The sequence below is a fragment of the Medicago truncatula genome, chromosome 7 (assembly GCF_003473485.1).
Source record: "Medicago truncatula cultivar Jemalong A17 chromosome 7, MtrunA17r5.0-ANR, whole genome shotgun sequence".
NCBI lineage: Eukaryota > Viridiplantae > Streptophyta > Magnoliopsida > Fabales > Fabaceae > Medicago > Medicago truncatula.
The window spans coordinates 21351557-21370537 of NC_053048.1; the positions used below are offsets into that span (position 1 = coordinate 21351557).

The 18981-nt window shown below is 31.3% G+C and overlaps 1 pseudogene; it reads right to left on the minus strand.

The window, feature by feature from the left end:
- Positions 1-1049: 1049 nt before the first annotated feature.
- On the minus strand, positions 1050-6788 carry LOC25498107 (cullin-3A-like; annotated as a pseudogene).
- Positions 6789-18981: the final 12193 nt, after the last annotated feature.

Sequence of the window (18981 nt, forward strand, 5' to 3'; positions counted from 1 at the left end):
TGCTATTAAAATGGATGTTATGAGTTTGTATGCAAATTCATCTGTGTTGTTTATAGCGACTTTGAATTTGTATAGTATCAATGTAATCTATCAATTTGAATGAATAAATATTGTTAATATTTGTAAAAAAAATTCAAGGACATATAAAAATTACGTCCGTTAGAGACAATTGATCAGAAAATTTTGTGATGACAAAAATATTCCGTTTTATTTATTAAGGACTAAAATTAAAATTTGGTATATTTTCAAGTATAGAAGAACTTATCTAACACATTAATCAAACATATTGACCATGGGAATATGGCAATATGAATGTATAAGGAACTAAGGAATTTTTATCATACAATAGGGATCATGACTTATGAGGCAAGAAATTGTGTGGGTTGATTGAGAATTACTACATTGCATAATAGCTTAGATGAAAGGATTCAAATCTTAAGTTGCTGGAATCAATCATTAATTCACATTTATGTCAATTGTGATTACTATATTACATGTAATCTTCTAGTCATAAACAATTTAGGAAAACATTGTTCACATCTATTTGATGGATATCCCATTTGAGGTGAGTGATAGGCAAAGTAAAAATCACTGGCTTGTTGAAGGTTTCACATCTAAGGAAAAATGTGAAATAAAATTATATCCAAGTTCCTGATTGAATCCCTTTGCACAACAAGTCTGAATTTGAATTTATTTATGTTGCCAATGGCTTTGTATGAGGGGGGAGTAAGGGAACAAGACACCAAGTACTAACTTCTTGAACACTCGAAGTAAATTCTACTACTATTCACTGTGGTTGAGACACAGGTTGTTACCGTATGTTATTCTGCATCAGTAAAAAGAACCTTAGGTTAAGTTGTATAAAAAATCTGTTTACCAGACTGAGTAATTTCATAAGTCTCGTCTAACTGGAAGTCTTACACAGGCAGTAACAAAAAACTTAACACTACCAATAACAAGATTATAGAAGCACGACAATTTATTATTGATAGATATTTTCGATGAAACCATCCATTCGTAAGAAACAAATTTGTCACTTGTCATGATCATGTCAAAACTTGCACACATAAACTTCTAGTATAAGTAGAAATGAGTGTAGTTGGAGGAAGATATTAATGTGATAGGTGATGTAGATAATAAGATAAAAAAAAAAAAAAAAAAAACAGCATGTCAAATTGGAAGAACAAATAGTAAACATAGAGAACCAATTTTTGACCTAGTTCACAAGACACAACATTTGTATCACTTTAACCTACCCAACAAACAAGCTTACCAATTCTAGGCAAGATATCGATACAGTTTTCTGTCAACAGCATCTCTTTCCAAAAATTCCCGCTCAAGGAGAGACTCAATCCGTTTCTTTACATCCGTTGGATTTGTAAGGAATCGCGACTGCAACTGCTGCGTGACCTCAGCCATAAGATTGTTGTGCTCAAGTTGCTTCCTGGATTTCATAATCCTCACTATTGCTGCTTCAATCTGGGGCTTCCGATCCTCCTCCGCTTTTTGTCGAGTGTCCAGTTTCTCCAGTTCCGATTCCTTTTGTGCAACAACAGTTCCTATTTTTATCTTATACAGTTTACTGCTAAATCTGTCATTAACATAGAATGTGTCATCCTCGCTAACATCTTTACCCATAGGCTCCTTCCTAAGGACATTTCTTCCCTTAACCAAAGCCAAAGATTGCAGGCACCTCTTCAAATCTGAAGCTGGAATCTCGGTTGCTTGCTCAATTTCCCTGTAGCTTAGTCTATCAGCATTATTAAACAGCATGAGTATACACATTTGATAGGTGGAGACATTTAACTCATGTTTCTGACCACTCCCAAAAGTAGCTTTTAAGTCTGCTGTGCCCATATTAGTTTGCCACGTCAATTTCCTGCCATTATGGGTGCTGAGGTAATATGACCGAAATTTCTCACAAAGTGCTGACATTTCTGTCGGAAGGTTACATGTCACACTAGATTGAGCTGGCCAAGACCCTGTTGTCAGAACCTGCACAGTAAGTGTAGGACCATCACCTAACTCAGGGTGGTTAGCATTAAAGCTCTTCATCGTGTCTACAGATGTTTTCATGTCTGTAAACATGCCCTCTAATTTTGCGGTAAATTGGAATCCACATTCTGTCTTCAGCTTAACTATGAGACTCCTCTCAGCATCATCAGAAACTGTTTTTCCAGACAAAAGACGCTTTGCAAGGTGCTGCTTGTAATACTTCTCAAACACATCTTTTTCCTGCAAATACCGGAATAGAACCATAACCTTGTCAAGGGTAATTTCTACAACATCCTCACTAACTCCCTTTAGACCTTTTCGAAGCTTATCGTCTACAAAGAGTGAAATGTACTCTGGAATACGAGGATTCAAGTTCATGAAAAATTCAAATGAGGAATTCAGATCTTTCATGAACAACTTGTCATTACTAAATGCCAAATCTATAATCTTGTTGAATTTATCTTTCACATCTGAGAGCCTCTGCACAAATTCAACAGGATCCTTCAACCTTTCAGGATCAGTAACAAGCTGCTTACCGTAGTCTTTGACTTATGAAGTCATCACTTCACGTATTTTCAAGAGACCATCGGTGACACGACTGAACAAGTTATACATCCTACCCAAATCTTCATATTTATCATCACCAAGCATGTTTACTAACCCAGAAGTCTCCTTATAGATTAATCTAAGCATGTGATTTTCGAGCATCTCCTTCTCCACCAGAGTAGTAATTTTCGTTTCAGTGCTAGGGTCCAAGTAGTGGCTCACTCTATCAAGTTCCTCATTCAGATGCATCTCAGCCTTCTTGAGATAATCCCCAGAACCACAGCACTCAATAAATATCTGTGATTCAGCCCGATAGAACTCAGTTGAAGCTAGCAGAAAAGGATTCTCAAATTCTTCCACATAAACGGAAGGACCTGTATCAATTAGCATCTTTGTTATACTTCTAATCAGTCCTCTATTAACAACTTCGCCGGCACGCTCACTGTGTACTAACTCCAAAAGCATATTCAACAGTCGAGTCCTTATCTGGTTTGAATGAAGAACATTTTCTCTCCACAGGTTCAGACCAAGTTCATAAACAGTTGTCTTCTTGATGGTTTGGATATAAGTCCTGTCCATGTACATCAGAATGTCTCTAATCATTTGTAATGCCTTATTGTGATCTTCCCACATTCTGTTTAATTCTACCAGAAAGGAACTTCCTTGAGTGGCTTCAACAGATCTAGCCATCTCTTGGAGATGAGAAGTCACGGTGGCAACCAGCCCAGAGTCTAGCCTCTCACCAAATTTGTGAAGAACCATATTGTAAGCATTCCTAAATCAACAAAATAAAGACAAAAAATATTAGATGATAAAATACCCATAATAAAGACAATAAAGTACACCATCCATTTGATGTGCACATATCAATAGGAAATTTTGTATATCAAGATCATCTTATATGTGAAAACAATTCAATATTTTAGATTCTATAAACTATTAAATAAAGGAGAGGACAATAATGAAAGTAGGAAATAAACTCTGACTAATGTCCAACCACAGCTTGTGCATCTACCATCTAATTATCAGTTTAAAAGTAACATTTAAATTTCATGCAAAAATTGTCAATCTTTGTCTTACATAAGACTATTTTATTTTCATTATTAGGCCCTACCGGTGTTATCAATAACATATAGTGAAACACTAAAAATTTACTATGTGAAATAGCAGAGAATGTTCCGTACAAATAGCAAAAGCGGCATAGCGAAACTAAGATAGCATCGTGGTTTTCATAGCAAATTCATCAAAATGCACTATGCCATAGCGCCGCTATCAGCACTATTTGACAACACTGGATCCTAACCCTATTTGCACATAGACATTATAAACTTGCAATTGAAATGTTTTCATTGGGAAAAGAGCGTTCATTACATCAGAAATAGAAAAATGAAATAAATGCTTTGTATTCAAATAAAATTCTAATTTGGATCCTAACATCAACATCTCTCTAATGAGCATTAACAAAACCATAATATAATTTGCATATTTTTCAAAATAACCGACTTGCTCAACGTTACTAAATTTCATGATATACAAAATTGAACTTCTATAGATTTATGCAATAATGTTGAATAAATCTATATCCTTCTACTTGATCAGCGTAATAACTCGCCCAGTTTCTTAAGGTAGGAAGTATTAAATGTTTTTAGGAATGTTGTGTGAATGAGGAAAAGCTTAATAGCATCTTAAATATTGAATGCCAGCTCGGCGATCAAATATATGTGTTATTAATACATAAAAAAGTTAATTGCTAGGCGATCAAATATATGTGAAATATGGAGTTTTTAAAATAATTAAGATGTTAGAAGGATAAAGTATTACTCGAATCTAATCAATCCCTATTTTCCTTTTTGAAGTCTACAGCCTTCGCGCAATGATGGCTTGCGACAGAAGGAAAGACTCCAAGCAAGAAAACAGGAACTTAACAAAGCTAAACATTAACATATATGTATAGTTAACACATATGGTGACTGGTTCTAAAAGATTTGTACCAAACATGACATCTTATCATAATAACAGTCCACTAACACAGGTAACCATAGTTCATAAGAGTGAAGAATGCAAAACAAATGGAGACATGCACGACCAATGAGCTATAAGGTACAAAAATGCAATGAACTAGGCCAACAATTAACAAATGCAACATCATAGTAGCTGATACCCATAAACCATTATTCCACTAACCCTCAAATTTTCAATAAGCATGCCACTAAGTTACCCCTTGATTCATCCAATCTGCTCCTCAAAAGAAAAAGAGAAAAGGCGAGCTTTTGGATATAGAGCTTAATTAAACAGTTAACTAATAAGCAATTCTCGTATAATAGCTTATATAAAACCTATTTCTTTAATCAAAGAGGAAATAAGGGTAAACGCTACACAATCTGAAAGTAGCTTATGACAATAAGTGATAGTAGTTTTTGGAAAAATGATAACAAGTGATTTGGAGGATTTAATCAACTATTTTCGTAAGTTCTTCCAAACACTTATGCCAGTATTTATGTCATAATATAAGAAAATAATCTCTTTCAAACATCCCCAAAGTGTAAACCCAAAGAACGATAGAATTTGCTTTCATATGCACAAATTTGGTACAGAAATAAGACACATAAGTTAATGACAGAAGACAAGACACATAAGTTCAACAGAGTGAAGAATACGAAACAAATGAAGACACCCGCAAGTCATGACTAATGAACTAGTCAAATAACCAAGTAATACAACATCATAGTAGCTGATCTTGTTTGGATTATATCATAGATTCATATCTGAACAGCTATTAAATAGTCGCTTATAATCTAAGACCTTTTATAAAAACTATGTCTTTAGTCAAATAGAAAATTAGGGTAAATTCTATATAATATGAAAGCAACTTATGACAATAAGTGATTTGAAGGACCTTATAAAAATATTTTGAAAACTATGGACATATCATCAGCTATTTTCACAAGTTCTTCCAGATAGCTTACACCATAACATAAGCAAATAAGCTCTTCCAAACATCTCCAAAGTAATAAACCCTAAGATTGAAAATTTTTGCTTTCCTAGGCACCAATTTGATCATTATAAAACCCCTAAAAAAAACAATGACAACTAACTACAACTATGGCGATGTTTGGATCTACAGCTTATTTTCAGCTATTACCCCAAATGCTTATCGGTTAAATTATTTTCATATAAGGTATAAGCTGTTTTTATAAGTTATCTTCGAGAACTTATGAAAATAAGCTGAAATAACTTCTTCCAACCAGTGTCAAAAAACTTATGCCAGTAAATAAGCTCAAATACGGCAATCCAATCAGACCCTATATATCGTATAAAACAAGCTAAATAATTGCACAAGTAACATCAAAGTGAAACAGCATAGCATCATATAAACACAAATTTTTCCAAGAAGCAACAACAAATAAAAAAAACTTATGAAAATAAACTAAAAAAAACTTATGACAATCATATAAGCTGTTTTCATAAGCTCTTCCAAACAGTGTCACAAAACTTTTTTTTTAAAAAAACTCGATATCCGACCCAAAGACCGATAATAGTATCACAAAACTTATGCCAATAAACAAGTTCAAATACGCAAATCCAATCAAACCTTATATATCTTATAAAAAACAAGCTAAATAATTGCAGAATTAACATCAAAATCAAACAACATAACGTATTAACATCATATAAACCCAAATTTTTCGAAGAAACCAACATCAAACAATAGAAATCACGAAAAAACTAACCTGTAAAGCTCTTCAAAGCTAAGTCCACTAGCATTGTGATTATAAATCTGATGAATAGCATTTTCCAGTATGATCCAAGTTTTATCACCATACTGCGGATCCATTACAACCCCATGCTTAAAACCCTCAATGCGAAAATTCCTCTTCCTTGGGTTACTCATCTTCTTCTATTTCAAGCAAATACACAAACACCTACAATGCATAAAAAAAAAAAAAGAAAAAACATAATTATCCATTACATAACCTAGATTAATTCCATTAAAAAAAACATCAAATTGAAGAGAAATGAGAGATTAACAACAAGAAAAGCTAGAGAAGTTACCGAGAAAGCGATTATGAGGTTGAAATGAAGCTTTTGAGTTGAGAGAAAATGGCAGCAATTTTTCTGTTTGGTTTGGTAGTGAAGAAGAACGTTGGTTTAGTTGAATGGTTTCAGCGCGTCGTACTTATATGATACGAAGTTTGGTTTTGTATTATGGTTTCATTCATTGTATTATTCAAAATTAGTAAAAAAATTTATATGGAAGAATTAAATAAAAGGAATTTGAACAAAAAAAGAATCAGTTTTTTTTATCTTATGCAGGAAGGAATTAGTTTTTTTTTTTTTTTTTTTTACAAAAGGAAGGAATTGGTTAGATGTAGAATATTTTTAAATAAATAGATATTGGTATTTTATATACCAAAAACAATAGATATTGGTATTTTATTATTGGTTAAACAAAACTATAATGTCTCAATTTACAAAATTAATGTGTGGTTAAAATGAATTGAAGGATCTTTTTACCTACATTAGATTATTTTATTTGTACAAGTTAACTCAATTGATAATGTCCATATAGTTAGATTGAACATCTGCACTGGAATATTGCAATTATACGTGTGAATTACAGTTGTGTTTGTCATTTTGTCTATTGATAAAATAAAATAAATTTTTTAACATTGTTATTGACATAGAAGTCGTACCAATATACCAATAAATTTTTTAATAATCAATTTGATCAACTTACCGGACTTCTTGAGAAGGTTAAACTCCAAACATATTGGTGGTTGAAAACGAACTACATAACGTTCAATTTTGACTACCCTTTTGGAGGCAAAATCCTTTATGTTGTTTTAAAATTGTGATGTAATTCGTTTTTGGTTTCTTTGGCTGTTGGTAGCCTGTCTGTTTTGCCTGTAAACTTTTAACAGCTACCCCTAGCACGCCTTGTGCTTGAGGGGCCGTTACCTATTCATTTAATATAATTTGCTTAGTTTATTAAAAAAAAAAAAAAATCGTACCAATAAATCATTCTAAGCATAGTTCAATTGATAAAGATGTTGTAATATGCAAATGTTGAATACTGAATTCCCAACTTAAAGGTATGCTAGAACACACCCACTAGTTTTTATGTGGGAGTATTTTAGCAAAACTACACCTTAGGGTGCATTTAATCACCTTTTAATTATTTCACTTGCGAAAATACTCCTTCTAAAAAATAAGTGGGTGTATTCTAGCAAATGCCTATAGGATTTGCTATAACACACTCACTTGTTTTTTTAGAAGGTGTGTTATAGAAACATACACCTTAAGGTGTACTTATTAACTTTTTAGTTATAACTTGCTAAAACACTCTCATATAAAAACCAATGGGTGTGTTATAACAAATCTCATATATAAAGGTTACTTCTAGAATACTTAGCGGAAACTATCCTAATAGTATCAATATACATATTCGACACGGTTACTTCTTTTATTTTGAGGTATTTAGATTACAAAATACCTCTCAAGGTCCTTTAAGTTTTATTTTTTTATTTTTTTTACTTTGAGTTTGGTGTTTGTAATAAGTTAATCCTTTAATTTCTTTTTGTAACAAATTAATCTTTTAGTTAATTTTTTTTTTTTTTGCAACAAATTGATTTTTAAGTCATAAAATATTTACAGTGTTCTTTTTATTTCATCAAACTTCGTTAAAATTGTTCAAGTTACCATTTAACATTGACGTGACGGGTTCAAAAATTGTTCATGACATGATAAATTACACACTTTTACACCTTCTTGTTTTCGAATTCAAACCTAATTTACTCATAAATGTTGCATGATCAATATTATAAATAAAGACATAATTGGATAATACACATATGAATTTTAGTTTTTATATCAATGAATTAGGACCCACCAAGTTACCATTAGACCTCTACATAAACACTTTTTTAACTTGGTTTGATGAATTATTCAAAACAAAAAAAAAAACTTAGGTTGATGAAAATGGCAATGGTGAAATGGAAATATTTAATGACTTGAAGGACCAATTTGTTACAAAAAATAAATACATTAAAGGACTAATTTATTATAAACATCTACTCCCTCCGTTCCTTTTTAAGTGTCAGTTTTAGAATTTTAACACAAAAATAGTAAAGTGTATTTTTACACACTTTTTCTCTATTATACCCTCATTTTAATCCACTAATAATTTCCTATTTTTTGCACACACTTTATCTTTTCAATAAATTAAATATGTAACAAAAAATTCTTAGTTACTACTCTCTTTCTCCAACAATTTTCTATTTTTTTACGCGCTTTATCTTTCTCTCAAAACAAACAATTTTCAATTTTCTAAATATTATGCATATCTCTTGAAATTTTTAACATGTATTACTCATGTTATTTATAGAATTTTAACTCTTCATGGAACTATTATCATATTTAACAAAATTTTGTTTAAATTTGAAGATAACAAGAAACAAATTTTGTTTAAAAACAAAACAAACAAACTTTGTTTAAAAAAACAAACTTTAGTTATATTGAAAAATATAAGAATAATTGACAAAGGGTATAATTGACAAATCATACCCTTAAAATACCAAAACGACAGTTAAATAGGAACGAAAAATTCACCCTAAAAAAACACTTAAAAAAGAACAGAGGGAGTGATTTAAAGAACCGTGGAAGATATTTGTCGTAGATTTTATGATGAACTAATACTATTTTTGCCTAAATTTCTCAAAGAATATGTATAAAAAAAATTGAACAATAACTTACATATTTAATTTTTTTTTCTTAAGCAACAATGAAAAATTATAAATATATGGCTTAATTGAACTTTTGACTCAAAGCACCGTCAATGTATGATTTTGTCCTCCATTTTGTGCATGGCTTTCGCACTACAACTGATTAATAAAACTAACAGTAACACACAACTGCGAGATCTCTGTGTCCAACTTAATAATATCAATATTGACAGTTGTGCTAAAATTCTCTTTCTTGGAACGGATACCAGTTTGATACAATGAATATATTCAAATATGGAGAAAAAAAAACTTTAACAAATTTTTTATATAGAATATTAGAAAAAAAGGAAATTAAATAGATATAGAATATTTTTAAATGAATTAAATAATATTATAATTTTTTCTTAAAAAAATAAAATTAGTTTTGAAAAGAAATATATAAAAGATAAAAATGTAAATATACTTTTCAAAAATATCATTTTACTCCATAACAAATAACTATTTTTATAAATTTCTCAATATTGGATACTGGTTTTATAAGAACAATAAAGGATAAAAACTAATTGGTGCATTAGTTTAAACGTGATTTAAATAAAATAAAATTAGGATCTAGCTTACAAAAATTCAACATTTTTCTTTTTGTTTTTGTCAAGTATCCTAGCGACTAGAATTAACTTTTTTTAAGGTGAATCAGCGGAGTGTTCGGGTTTGAACCCCGGCCCCTACATGTAACAATGCATGTCTCTGCCAACTGAGTTATGCTCACGGGAACAAATTCAACATTTTTTTACAAAAATGTTTTTATTATTATTGGTTAAAATTTTGGAGAGTCTGCATTTTTTTATTATACAAAAATTTAACGTGAGGAGATGATGCTTTAAGATTTGTCACTTGAAAATTCGGACGAGCCTATTTATTTATGTGGACTCTACCTATGTGATAGAAAGAAAAACGGTGTCAGTAAAAAATTGAAACAAAAAATGAAAGAATAGAAACAAAAACTGAACTAGGGGTTAGTGATAACTTGTTAAATAACATTCCCATAATTTCAGGTTTGGAATCTTCTGATTTGTCATTAGAGACTTCTTATCTTCCCTGCTTAATACACTTGGTATGGAATTAGCTGACCATAATAAAGTGTTTAAAGTTTATAATGGATTTATACTTGATTTGGGTATTGTAGTAATGGATACTTGCATGCATAGATTTCCATTACATTTTCACAAGATACTTTTAGTTTAAAAAGACATTATCATCATCATTACTAGAGTTCAATAAAATAATAGTCTACCATGACTCTATGATTTTTTTCTATTTTTTTTTTTGTCAATCTAAACATGCATACACTAGCTTGCATTTTTTTTTTCACACTACGTAATAAAATGAGTGTTTAGATGATCACATTTGCAAATACGTACAATAAACAAAACTGATTTTAGAAAAAGAGGGAAATAATTACATTTCATAAAAAATACCATCCGTCTCAACATATGTGTTCCTTTTGCTATATATTTTTTTCTCAATTTATTACAATACCAATAAATATTTATTATTATTTTCCACCAACATATCTCAATTTATTGCATTTTAATCATTTAACCATTCCATTAATTATAAACTAATAAGGGTGGTTTAATCAAATAAACCATATTTTTCCATTGAAATCAACTCTACAAATCATTTAATTAATAATCGTCTAAAATCCAAAAGAAACCTATTTTGAGACGGGAGCAGTATTTTACTTTAACTAAAAAATTGATCCATTGAAGTTTCTAAAGTTAATAAATGTAACTGAGTACTCTCTTCGTCCTAAAATGTAAGTAAAAATTGGTGAACAAAAAGTTAATGTATGTGGTTCAAAATTTATATCAGATACATCAACTTACGTTGACTCATTTTTACTTATATTTTGAGACGAATGGGGTATTATTCAAAGAAACTACCACTTTTTCAAGCTAAGTTGAACAAAGTAGGATAACCATCACATGGCATTTACATAAATGACACATCCAAACTTTCCAATTAAACTCTTAACAATCATATAATTTTTTGCACCAACCTAAAGTCGTCCATAAAACGAACCTATGAGTCCCATAAATGAACATATTGACTCCCACAAACTATTCGACATCACAAATCCACTCCCTAGTATCGCAATGAAAGAGACCCAATAAGGATGCCATATTGAATATCTACCACCACTCTAACCTGTGAAACCACCAAGTTCTAGCTAGCAGCCATATCATAATTATTATGCACCCTTCTACTAACCTCCAACCACAACTTAAATGGCAGTGAAAAAATATCCATCGTGAATTTGTTTTTTTTTTTTAACCGCAAAATTTATTAAAAAACAAGTCTTTGTTCAAGACCGAACAGATAAGTAACACAAAAACAAAGTAGCAATATCCCAACACATGCAACGATGAATCACTTACACACCCACATTGATAATTATAAGGTGGCCCAAGTTTCTTTATTTTTGGGCTGCAATCCTATTTAACTTCAAAAAATAAAAAAAAATAAAAAAAAAAATATATATATATATATATATATATATATTAATATTATTTTATTAAATATTTATTATAATTTATACACTAGCATTCAACGGACACGTCTCCCTGCTCATTTTATTACACTAACGCGTGTATAAACTATGAATAATAACTTTTTATAAAATTTTAATTTTGATTAAAATTATAGGTATAGATAATAGATATCTTGCAGTTGGACTTTCATATTGTAACAAATTATACTTATCTTTTTCAATGATATCAATAGCATAACAAATATTATATAAATTCTTATCTTTTTTAATAAATTGTATTTTCATAGTCAAATTTGGACTTAAATATGTAAATTGTCCCCGTAAGTTCGCATGTTTTTTGTTTTCGTCCGTGTATCATTTTTGTTCTAAAACAACCCCTGCAAGTTAATAACTTTTTGATTTTCGTCCCTCCCGTCAACTTCCGTTACAAAAACGCCAAAGTGTCTAATAGTGGCTGACATGGCGAAGGATGTGTTGAGAACAAAATCCTTTATTTGATGTTTTAAAGATCACAAACATTCTATAGTTTTTAACTTGTTATCTACTAATATGTTTTGTGATAAATTTTTCATGAAAAATGTTCTTGTTAAAGAGAAGAACGTTCTAAGCTTATAAATAATCTCATCAAAGCAAAAGAGCAAAAAGACACACATACACTTTCTACTACATCATTGAAAGGAAGAACAAAATATTCCCTTTGTCTCACCAAAAGAGGAGCTACATTGATAATTGCCACTAAAAGGAAGCAATCTATGTGTCATGGCAAGGCTTTGCAACAAAAAGAATATTCATTGTCAAAAGGCCAAAGGAGTCTTAAAAGAAAGAAGAAAATCTAAGTTTACACAAGAAGAACATTCTCAAGAATGGTATGCTAAAGTTACAACAAGATAAGGATGACATCCTAATGCCACCATATCATAGTTGGCCTACAATCACGCGTGTGCTTTCTCCAAACAGCTGGAATTCAAAGAATGTCCTCAATAACGTTCTGCAACTCACAAAGTTTCCTCCTTGAGCACTCTTGCACGCCAAGCAACAAAAAACATAAGTACATGGGATGTTTTTAGAAAGGACAACACAACTTCCTTTGTCTATGAAGCTTCAAGACATAAGCTTCTATAAATACAAGCACACACCCTTGTTAATTCTCACGAGCTTACAACAAGATTATCATACTCTCTCAAAGCAATATCAAATCTCTCTCTCTCTCTCACGTGAATATCAATCAAAAATATTCAAAAGCTCTTCAACTACAACAACAAACAAACTTCTATTCTTTCACTAGATTTGGATCGTAATCTTTTAAGTTTGTTTTATCATAATCTCAAACCAGTGGCGGAGCCAGGAAATTTATGGAGCCTGGGCGAAAAATTAATCGTAAATTCACATATGACATAATATATAAATAGTCATAAATCGATTTTTTTTTTAATTTTTATTATTTTACCTAAAAAAAATCAAAATAAATGAAGTTTATCATTTTATCAACAAAAGTACAATTTAAAATAGGGTTATTAATTGAAATTAATCACGTAATATACGTGAAGTCTGAAAATTGATCCTGTAATTAAATAACATGCATTCTGACTAGGGTTGGGAATAGGCCAGGCCGGCCTACAGGGGCCTATGGCCTGGCCTGTTTAAGCCTGGCCTGGCCTGGCCTGTTTATTAAAAAGGCTAGGCTTAGGCTTTTTAAAAAGCCTATTTAAGTAAATAGGCCAGGCTTAGGCTATCAAAAAAGCCTATGAAGTCTAATAGGCCGGCCTGTTTATGCATGTTAGGCTTCATAGTGGACTTTTTAAATAGGCTTTAAAGCATTATAGTGAAATAGGCTTTTAAGGCCTTATAGTGATAGACAAGTCTTACACTCAAATAGGCTTTGAGGCCTATTAAGCCTATTTAAAAGTAGATAAAATAGAATGTTTAGTGACTTTAATAGTAAGTAGGCCTGTAAATAGGCTTTCAGGCCAGGCCAGGCCAAAAAAATAGGCCTATGAAAGGCCATAGGCCAGGCTCAGGCCTGCAAATTTTTTCGTAGGCCAGGCTCAGGCCTATCAAAGCCTGGCCTGGCCTGGCCTATTCCCAACCCTAATTCTGACCATGTAATTCGAGATTTTTATTATTTATAACATGTAATATACGCGAAGTCCAAAAAAGCAACTGAGAGATTGAATTTTTTCATGACTTCCCAGCGGCGAGTTAAGAACGTTAAAATATGGCTTTAACAAAAAAATTATAAATTTTCGACAAACGAAAAATTAATTATGAATTTTTAAAGTGTCAAAAGCTCAAAAAACAAAACAACAGAAATCTCGATCTATAAATCAAATTTTGAGCTCATTATTTGCAAAGACATCTATAAAAATACATAAAAGAGATTTGTAAAGTTTCATAGCATTTCAAAGTCGTTTAAATTTATTTTAATTTTTCAACTGAAACGTGCAAAATTGAAATTTTGTTCCGCGTAAGCGTATACTCACAAGTCAAATTTAGTTCCCTAATTTTGTAGGCATGACTAGAATATGATAAGAAACATTCACAATGAAATTTTGTAAATTTTAAACGAGATACAAATTAATTATAAATTGTTTAAGAAATTCATAATTATGAGGGAATAAAAATTCATAATTAATTTATCCCTGGTCGAAGAAATTTAATTTTATGTAAAGCTATATTTTAACGTGCTAAACATGTAAGAAAAAAATAGTGAAAAAATTCAACATTTAGGTCACATGTTTAGACTACACGTATATTATAGGGTGGCCAAAATTAAATAAGAAGAAATTCAAGTTACAATGTTAGAATATATGTTTTGTATTTTATTGGGTCATTTTTCAAACATAAAGTATATTACAGAGTCAATTTGAACAATTAACCCGTTAAAATAAGAGCGATGAAACTGTCAATAGTGTGCTAAATAAAATTCCAAGACCTATTTACGTGTGACAATTTTCAGATTGCCCAAATTTTTCTTTTTGTAAATGTGTTAATGAGCTTTTGGGTTGAGTCTAATGTGCAAAAATTATCGATCGAGCCCGGGCGACCGCCCGGGATCGCTACACGGTAGAACCGCCCATGTCTCAAACAAGTGTTGAGAAAATAGGATCCACAACATAACTCTCTTACAAACACAAAGTGTATTTAGATCTCAAGTCTATTGGGCTTAATAGTTTGAGATAGAACTTTTCTTGTGTGATCAAGAATTGTAGAAACCTGCTAAGGTTAACAATACATGGTGTAATAGACTGATCTGGCGTGATCAAGAACTGTAGTGCTACTAAGGACGATTTGGTGGCTTGAAACTATAGTGGAAAATCTCACACAAAGTGTGGGAACTAGACGTAGCCCACATTGGGTGAACTAGGATAAATATCTTGTGTCATCTTCTAACTTTTTCTATTTATTTGTTTAAACACTAAACACACACTATCACTATAATTAATTAATCATCCATAACTTTCTGGTCCTTAACTAATTACTAAATTATCTCTAGAGTTCTCTGATCCTTAATTAATATTTTCTTAATTACTTTATATTAATCCAGAGTTCTCTGGTCCTTAATTAAATATTAACACTTTATAATTCAGCTCTTAGTTCAATATAATTGTTCTCCAGAATATTCTGGTCCAAATATAAACTGCTATATATATATATATATATATATATATATATATATGGGGAACACACCCACTAGTTTTTATGTGGGAGTGTTTTAGCAAAGCTACACCTTAAGGTGTGTTTAACCACTTTTTAGTTATTCACTTGCTAAAATACTCCTTCTAAAAAATAAGTGGGTGTATTCTAGCAAATGTCTATAGGATTTGCTAGAACACACCCACTTGTTTGTTTAGAAGGTGTATTATAGCAACATACACCTTAAGGTGTATTTATTAACTTTTTAGTTATAACTTGCTAAAACACTCCACATAAAAACTAGTGGGTGTGTTCTAGCAAATCCCCATATATATATATATATATATATATATATATATATATATATATATATATAGTTATAAGTTTCCAGAGTTCTCTGATCCTTAATAATTATTAATACTGCTTTAATATTTTCATTTAAGTATTAATTATTGAATTATTCTCGAGAACATTCTAGTCCTTTATAAAACAATTATTCTACAAATCTTTCTATCTAACTTTACCAAGAAATACTCTTGAGTATATTTACTTACTTTTCCTTTCAGAATTAAAATTTAAAAAGGATCGCAATTCAAACCACCATTTCTTGTGATGTTTATTGTTACTTCAGGATGATGTGGCAAAAAACGCTTATGTGTCGTAACAGATGATCCTTGACTGTATTACTGAGACCAAAACAAACAAAAAAGGTACAGAGGGACGAAATTAAAAACACCTAAATAACAAAATTTAAAATTTAAAACCCTTGTTGTTTCCACATCTCTCTCTCTCTCTCTCTCTCTCTCTCTCTCTCTCTCTCTCTCTCTCTCTCTCTCTCTCTCTCTCTCTCTCTCTCTCTCTCTCTCTCTCTCTCCTCTCTCTCTCTCTCTCTCTCTCTCTCTCTCTCTCTCTCTCTCTCTCTCTCTCTCTCTCTCTCTCTCTCTCTCTCTCTCTCTCTCTCTCTCTCTCTCTCTCTCTCTCTCTCTCTCTCTCTCTCTCTCTCTCTCTCTCTCTCTCTCTCTCTCTCTCTCTCTCTCTCTCTCTCTCTCTCTCTCTCTCTCTGCGTGTTTTAGGGACCAATTTCAAAAACTAAAATTAAAAGAGGGACTAAACGAAAAAAAAATTATAATTTTCACAGATTTCATTCATCTTCTTCACCCTCTTCTCATCTTCTGCCATCTTAACTTAGAAAATCCGTCTTTTTTCAACCGTAACCCAGAAAAATTCCACCTTCTCGAATCTTCATCTTCAAAACTAAATTCATCGGTCACGTAAAAAATCATCAAACCCACATTTTCTTTAATCCCTCGCTACTATTTTGAATCCCAAACAAAACATCCACACCACATTAATAAATTCTACTAGAGTGAAGAACAACTTGTAACTCCATAACTCTCAAATTACTTCAATTCTAATTTATTACAAACCAAAAGTCATTCCAACTTGCTCCAGATCTTGCTCCTATTGCTGTAAATCATGGCACGATTTCTTCTTCACTTGGAACATAAAATCTGCTCTTTGTAGCTTCAAATTCATGCAGAATCATCTGAACTCAACTAAAAGTTATCAAAAACGACTAACCTAGTTTCATCAACTACTACTTTTTTCTTTGAGCTATCATTTTCTTTACAAATAAAAGCACATACGAAACAACAAACCAGGAAAAATAAATTATTAGGGTTTGAAGAACACTACCTTGTTGTGTGTTACTAACTTAAATTTGGAATGCTTTTTATGCAATTGTCTTAAATTTACCATCACTGGCATAGGGCTTTGTAGGCAAAACAAGCCTTCTTCCAACAAAATGGCAACACATATAAGTTTGGAAGGAGATATTGTGAATGCTCTACCAATTGTAGATCATGTCTACAAGCAAAATTCAGAAAAGAGCTAGGACAAATACGAAGAGCAAGCACAAGCTGATCTGGTGTAATTGGTGTAATTTGGGAAGAATTGGAAAATTGGAGAGAGAGAGAGAGAGGAATAAAAGAAAGAGATAGGAAGAAGATGAAGAAATGAGTTTTAAATTTCAAATTTTGTAAGTTCATATTTTTTAATTCATCCCTCGGTTCTTTTTCTGTTTTGGATTTGGTCTCTGTAATATAATAGGGATCACCTGTAAGGCCACATACGAAACTAATGATATGTCAATGATTGCCATGTCATGCGTCGTTAGACACTTTGGCGTTTTTTTAACAGAAGTTGACGAGAGGGACGAAATATCAAAAAGTTAATAATTTGCACGAGTTGTTTTAGAAAGAAAAAAAAGATATAGGGACGAAGAAAAAAAACACGCGAACTTAGATGGGCGCTTTACATATTTAAGCCTGAAATTTGTTTAAGGGTATAATAGAAAGTGAAAAAGGCAGCTTAAAACCATGTATTCTCTTTAAATATAGATAATATGTAGCTTCTATGGTTCAGTTTGCAAACAGTTCTCTACATTTTAGGTCAAATTTAAACTTTTTTTTTTAAAATGTGTTTACTTAAATAGTATTTAAGTTATTAATTACATTTTCTTTGATAATTTTTATGCATTTTGTTACACTATTCAAATTTCAAAGATTTGTCAAAATTTTACAAAAACTCATTTAAAAGTAATTTCGAAAGCTACTAAGAAAGTAGTGTTATCTTAGTCCACCCTTAGTTTTTCTTAAATTTTTTTTAAGTGAATTTCTACTATTTTATGAAATAAACTGAACAGTTTATATATATATATATATATATATATATATATATATATATATATATATATATATATATATATAGCTGAACCATAAAACTTTTCTTCTTAATCCTTGCCTTGCAGTGTGAAGAAAGAAAGCATCAATTCATCTTCAAAACATAAAAAATCTAAAAAAAGCCGGAAGGACCACCAAAGGTGGTACCGACAAGAACATAACATAAGGGAAGGGTCGAAATGTTGCAATAGGAAGTGTCTTCTTTAGAGACAAGGTTTCAAGGAATACTCAACGGGTTCCCATGGCAAGATTGAAGTTTGATCTTATAAAAGAAAAGTTAGTTTGCATATAACATGAAGGAGAAGGTTGATCATATAACATTTATCACCGTAAATATGATCAGGTTGAGTCACGATTAGATCGCTCTTTAAGACATTTCGTAACACTATCCAAAATTGTGCAAGATATATTATCAATCGCATCATCTCCACGATAAAACAACTCAGTTCAAACTGTACCATTACCTATTGCAACGTAGATATTCGTTTGAGAATTAACATCCTCAATATGGTATGAATACAAATCAAATATGCTACAAATAACAGTTGAAATCGAAGGAAAAAAAAGGAGAAGATGCAGAGAAGAAAGACTCGTCAATATAAGTCGAATACATAGAGAAGAAAATGATTCGAAGTTTCAGAATACTTTTTGGTGTACCGAAGGAACTAGGAGAGCTCTCCTTTTACAGGGAGAGTTCCTAATTAATCTGGAGAAGTAAACTTAAAAATTAAGCAACCCGTAGATTAGTTCAAGTAACAAATGATCATATAAGCTTAAAGCTTCAATGAAACAC